At 37.3% G+C, this 6,407-nt stretch overlaps 1 pseudogene; it reads left to right on the forward strand.

The window, feature by feature from the left end:
- Positions 1–855: 855 nt before the first annotated feature.
- LOC115071337 lies at positions 856–5,154 on the forward strand (annotated as a pseudogene).
- The last annotated feature ends 1,253 nt before the right edge of the window (positions 5,155–6,407 follow it).

A 6,407-nucleotide genomic window follows, 5' to 3' on the forward strand; every position in this document is an offset into this window, starting at 1 on the left:
ATGGCCAGAAAGGGGGAAAAAAACATCTAGGAGCCCAAGGAAGGGATGGAGTGTTTCCTGCATGTTTCTTCTAAATTCATAGTTCCCATGAAGGAAGTAGAGAGGCTTATAACTCTTAAAAAGTAAACTTAGGAGGCTAGAGAGATGGCTCAGCAGTTCACAGCACTTGCTGCTCATTTGAGAACCAGAGTTCAGTTTCTAACAGCCATGTCTGCAGCTCAAAACTGCTTATGACTCTAATTCCAGAGAATCTGACATCTTCTACTGGCCTCTGAGGGAAATAAATACACATGGCATTCACTCGAGCCTTGAATAGACACATAAAGAAAAACTTCTTTGTTAAATTAAATTTAGGAGGCTCAGTAATCTCCTGAACAAGGTTCATAGTGCCCCTCACCAACATTATATTAATGTATAAACACTAACAAATACTGAAGGTGCTCACACTCTGGCCTTGCAAATTCCCAGTAGTTGTTCAAGAACCTTTCCAAATGGAGCTTTGGTGGACCATTACACATCTAAGGGAGTTTTTCCACGACACAGCTGTCTTTCTGTCAGCCACGGTCCTGTAAATAACCCCTCACCCATTCTTCTGTAAGTAAGTGCAGTAAATTTACTAAACTAGACTTTGGTAGAATCATTACTTTTGAGTGTCGTTGCAGTCTGTGGTATGAATAGACATGGTATGGGTCTGCTGCTCATGAAGAGGTTTGAGTATGGAGGCTGCAAGATCCATCATAGGTTCCAAGTATGTGTACCTCCAATGAAAAAGGTAGGTGTAGGTATGACAGATCTCCCAGGTATATGGAAGGAACTTTTCTCAACACTCTAAGCCTTGGCATCCCATTTAGAACAATGGATTTCTGCCTCATGAAAGTGAAACTCAGTTTCATTTTGGAGCCACCAATTGGGTGTCTGAATGTTGAGCTAGACTTATCCGGAGATGATATTCACAAAGGTACTAGCTTTGCATTGGTCTTCTGGAGAAGTCTTCTGGGTAAGTGAAGGCCTGGCCAACTGTGATTTTCTCAGATCAGAGTTCATATCTGGGATGCTGCTACCGTTCATGTCATATTTTAAAGACTGAAATGGAAGATTTTAACTTGTTTTAAAAGTGGTTATCTTATAGGGCACCATTGGATGATAAGAATTAGTTTGAAGATGTTTGTGCACTATGTCACAGTCACTAACAGTCAGACTGCAAATGTTAATGGCCTGCTTTTTTTTAAGTTTTAAAATATTGTTGTCGAGTGTATAATGTATATATATATGAGTGTGTGCATGTCACAATTGTCAGGGGAACAACTTTTTTGTTTTCCGTTCTCTGTTTTGACCTTTTTGTGGGTTCCAGGGATCAAATTCAGGCCATCAAGCCTTTACCTACCTGCTAAGCCAGCTCCCTGGACTCCATGAACTGATTTTTAAATTGTGGTAATTAATTTTGGCCCTTTGTCTTTCCCTTACTTTTTGGAAGTCCTTGAATTGTGTTAGGCAAAACATCACTATGTTGTTCTTTAACTTTGACAGCTGCCAGATACTTGCTTATCCTAGTCCATTTCAACAAATCATTTTTATTTAGTACAAAATTGTCTGGTTTGGTGACTAATGGATTTTTCTCTAAGAGTATAAAGTGAAATCATGAATTTTGGTGACCTGCTTCCTGCCCTTCCTCATTCCAATCCTTTTTCCCTCCCTCTTTTCTTCCTGAGATTGGTGTTTTGCTACATAGCATTGGCTGACTTGGACTCTCTCATGTGAGCTTGTTGTCTCATTCTCTGACACAGCTGTGACTATACAACATGACTGACTACATTGAGTTTTTTCTGAAGTATATGTTGCCTTTATATGTACTTTATTCCCATTCGACATTACCTAAAAAAATTTTAAAGTACTATTTTAAGATCTTTAAATATTGATTATGTGTCCTATTTTTCATTTGATTGAAATTGTTCTTGAAGTGCTAGAGAGATGACTCAGTGGTTAAGAGCACTGGCTGCTCTTACAGAGTAACCAGTTTGGATTCCCAGCACTGACATCTTGGTAACAATTGTCGATAACTCCAGCTCTGGGAAATCCAGTGCCCTCTTGACTTCCTCAGACACTGCACAACATAGGTGTCATTACACTCATACACATAAAATAAAAATAAGTAAAATAATTTTTTTAAATTGTGCTTGAGTAAACTACTTGTACCATATACATTATTGCTTCTATAAGCACATAGTTTGGGCTCATTTCTTCAGTTAAGAAGTTGTGACAGCATGTGTAAATTTGTGCCCATTAGGGAACTCATTACACTCAATGTCTGTTATTACTTGGGGATCACAGGACTGAGCCTCTAGTTATCTTTGTGAGTTTTTAATACATTAGTAGATTTTCAAAATGAGAACAAATCATAACATTCCATAGAGTTTTTATGAATCATTTTTGATAGCTGATTTATCATTTTTGTTCACGTAATCTGTACCAAATATTAAATTTCCTCACATCATCAAAACTTAAGCATTGCTAGCAGGAATTTCTGAAGACAAGCAGGCTCTTGCATGCTAATTCTCCTCTGTTCTGTACATCAGGTGGTCAGACTTTCTGATGACAGGAAGTAGATATGTGGTATAAAAAGAGAATTGGGGCAGAGCAGCAACATATCCTGTGCCTGATGCTCAGTAGTGACAGGAGTGTCCCTCCGGTGCTCTGCCCTTTCAGAACCACTCAAAGCTTGCAATAGAATGTCTGTGTGATGGAATAATATGTGTGAATAGCACAGGATTCTATGAATATATTATCAATTGAGTCTATGGACTGTTTAGGATTCTATGTCATCTGAGGATGCTGTTGTGAACTTCACCCAGGAAGAGTTGGCTTTGCTAGATCTTTCTCAGAAGAATCTCTTCAGAGATGTGATGCTGGAAACCTACAGGAACTTCACTTTTATAAGTAACAATAACATCTTCCCTTCCCTTCTTTATTAAGGCACAAGCATTTCTTGGAATTGATGCTCCTCTATGATTTGGAGTTTTGAAAGGCAAGAATGTGGTGTATAAATCAGGCATGTTTCATATATAATATAGCTATAAATTAAGTTTTCAGTAATTTCTAATTCATCAAAATTTTCTTCAACTCCATTTTAGGAAATAATTGTGAAGATGGGACTATTAAGGACCATTATAAAAGTTCTGGAAACAGTCTAAGGTAATTTGAAAAAAGTAGACAGAAAGCTTATTTGAAGTAATTTTTAAAAGATTTATGTATTTTTTAATTTGTGTGTGTGTGCATGCGTGTGTGCGCACATGTGCTTCTGTCTGTCTACCTGTTTGCATGTGTGCAAGGAGGTGCAAAGTTGATGTACCCATGGAGCTGGAATTACAACAGGTTGTGAGCTACCTGACTTGGGTGCCGGTAACCAAACTCTGGTTCTCTGGAAGAGCAGCAATGGTGCTTATAAGGTGATCCATATCTCCAGGCTCCCATTATAGATATTTTATTCATTTTTTAAAATTTTATTTTATGTGTATAAGTAAGTTGCCTGCATGGGTGTAAGTCCACCCATTTTGTGCAATGTCAGGAGACAGTTGGATCCCCTAGTACTGGGGTTATGAATGGTTGTTAGACAACCATGTGGGTGCTGGGAATTGAACCTGGGTCCACTTCAAGTAAGTCAGTGCTCTTATCCACTGCACTCTCTCCAGCCCCCATTAAAAGTATTTATATGTGAGCATTTATGAATAAATAAGCAATTAGCACAACCTTATTTTTTTTTATCATTAGAAAATGTAACCTGCACTTCAAATTAAGAATCTTATTCAGTGTTTGCAGGGCATTTCACATGCAAACAGTACTAGGAACTCAATGTTAACAAATTTTACTCTTTACCATTGTCCTGTAGGAACCATATTGTAGAATTATCAATCTGTTTAGTTTCCAACTCTTCAGATTTGGCAGAAGACACTTTACCTAAATTTGGGAACCGTATATGACCTACACTTTGAAATAAATCAACTTTTACTAATATACTTGTTTTTACAGAAGTTCTGTATTTGAGACACTCTGTAAGTGTAAGGTTTTCAGAATGTGGAAATTTTCATGTGGATAGCAAATGCTGATATGAACATGAAAACTTCTAGTGACCTAACACCATGTCAAAGCAATGTGTGTGGAAAGGTTTCCACGTGTCAATTACCCTTCAATAACCATCATCCCTCTCACTCTCAGTACAAACCGTGGGAGCATGAGAGTACGGAAACAAGCCCCAGAACTCTAACTCTCTCACAAGTTGTCAAAGACATATGAGAACTCACACTGTGAATGGACGTTTTGAGAACAAGACATGCTTAAATTATATTGATTTCCAAAGTTTGTTGGTAATAGATCAGGAAACACACAGTGCAAAAAAAAAGTTCATCAACACAAAGAATATAGAAAGGCCTCTGCTTATGGGAGTTCACTTCACACAGCTGGAGGAACTCAAACTGTAAGAAAGCATTATCAGTGTAATGTATGTGGGAAACAGCTGAGTTCTTCCACTTCCCTTTGAAGACGTGAAAGAATTCATAGTGACAAAAAACCCTATTCATGTAAACAATGTGGTAAAGCATTTAGAAGAAATAGTCATCTTCAAAGACATGCAAAAACACATACTGAAGAGAAACCCTATGCATGTAAACTGTGGAAAAATGTCTTCAAACACTGCAGTCATTTTCAAAGACATGAAAAAATTCATAATGGAGAAAAATCATATGAATGTAAACAGTGTGGTAAGGCCTTCACACTTTCTAGTTCCTTATGGTTCCATGAAAATATACTGGAAAAACACCATATGAACATAAACAATGTATTAAAGCCTTTATAATTATCAATTAACTTCAAAAACATGAAAAGACACATACTGGAGAGAAACCCTATGCATGTAAACAATGTGGGAAAGCCTACAGATGATATAGTCTCCTTCAAAGACATAAAATGACACATAGTGGATCACAACCTTATGCATGTAAACAATGTGGTAAATCTTTTAGGTATCATAATTATCTTCAGTTACATGAAAAAATACATAGCGGAGAAAAATCATATGAATGTAAACAATGTGGTAAGGCCTTCACATTTCCTGCTTCTTCGCCGGTACATGAAAAACGTCATACTGGGGAAAAAAACGTATGAATGTAAAGGATGTGGTAAAGCCTTTATAATCAACAGTCATCTTCAAAGACATGAAAAAATTCATGCTAGACATACCCTGTGAATGTGAAACGTATGAAAAAGCCTTTAGACGCCATAGGCATCTATCTTTTCATGAAAGAATTCCTGCTTTAGCAAAACTATGAATGTAAACTGGGGTAAATAAAGCCTTTAGATTTCAAAGTTATCACCATTCACTTGAAAAATGCATATTGGGCCAAAACCCAATGAATGGAAGCTATGTGGGAAATCCTACATATGGGAATGTGAAAAGTATGAAAAAGCCTTTAGACGCCATAGGCATCTATCTTTTTATGAAAGAATTCCTGCTTTAGCAAAACTATGAATGTAAACTGGGGTAAATAAAGCCTTTAGATTTCAAAGTTATCATCATTCACTTGAAAAATGCATATTGGGCCAAAACCCAATGAATGGAAGCTATGTGGGAAATCCTACATATGCTACATTTAACTTAAATTACATGAAAAAATTCATAGTGGAGAAAACTCCTATCAATGCAAGCAATGTGGAAAGCTTTACATTTCATGTTTCTTTAGATTACAAGAGGAAATTCCTGTAAAGAACCCTGTGAATGTGACAATGTCTGTGGTTGCTAAAACTCTGAAATTACACAGTTGAACACTTTCACACCACAGTGCTCTTGCAATGTCAACTCATGGGAGAAAATTGCTAGAGATGTAAAATCCAGGTGTTGTTAATGCTTAATATCTGAGTTAATTTCAGTTATGGATAAGAACTCACTCTTAAACCTCCAAGAATATAAAGAACAGGGGCAAGGATTGAGGTATCGCAGTTCCCAACAGCAACAGTGCTTTCCTGGAGAGGCCTGAGCAAATGTCTCCTCACCTGAGATAGGAAACTAATGGCACAAAAGGTAATTCTACTAAGTCTAATTATGTGAACGAACTATTCTATTGAGGTTGCTTCCAGGACCATGGACAATCACAGAGAGCTGCATCACCTAAAAGCCCATCCAGTCTAAGTGATGACTCATGGCAGTTACAATCCTGACATCTGTGCACAACTGGCAGGCAGTTTGGTTAACTGGAGAATTTCTTCTTTTCACAACTGTTTTTTGCTTCTTTAACCTTGTGGAATGACCTTGGGAATATTGTACATTTAAGCTTTGCAGAACTTGTTTACTTCTTGAGTCTCGTGCCTCACTTTGAGAAGGACTGTATCAATTTAGAGGAAATAGGTGGACAACAGTCCAC

This window comes from Nannospalax galili, unplaced genomic scaffold (assembly GCF_000622305.1).
Source record: "Nannospalax galili isolate Female #2095 unplaced genomic scaffold, S.galili_v1.0 scaffold1519, whole genome shotgun sequence".
Classification (NCBI taxonomy): Eukaryota; Metazoa; Chordata; class Mammalia; order Rodentia; family Spalacidae; genus Nannospalax; species Nannospalax galili.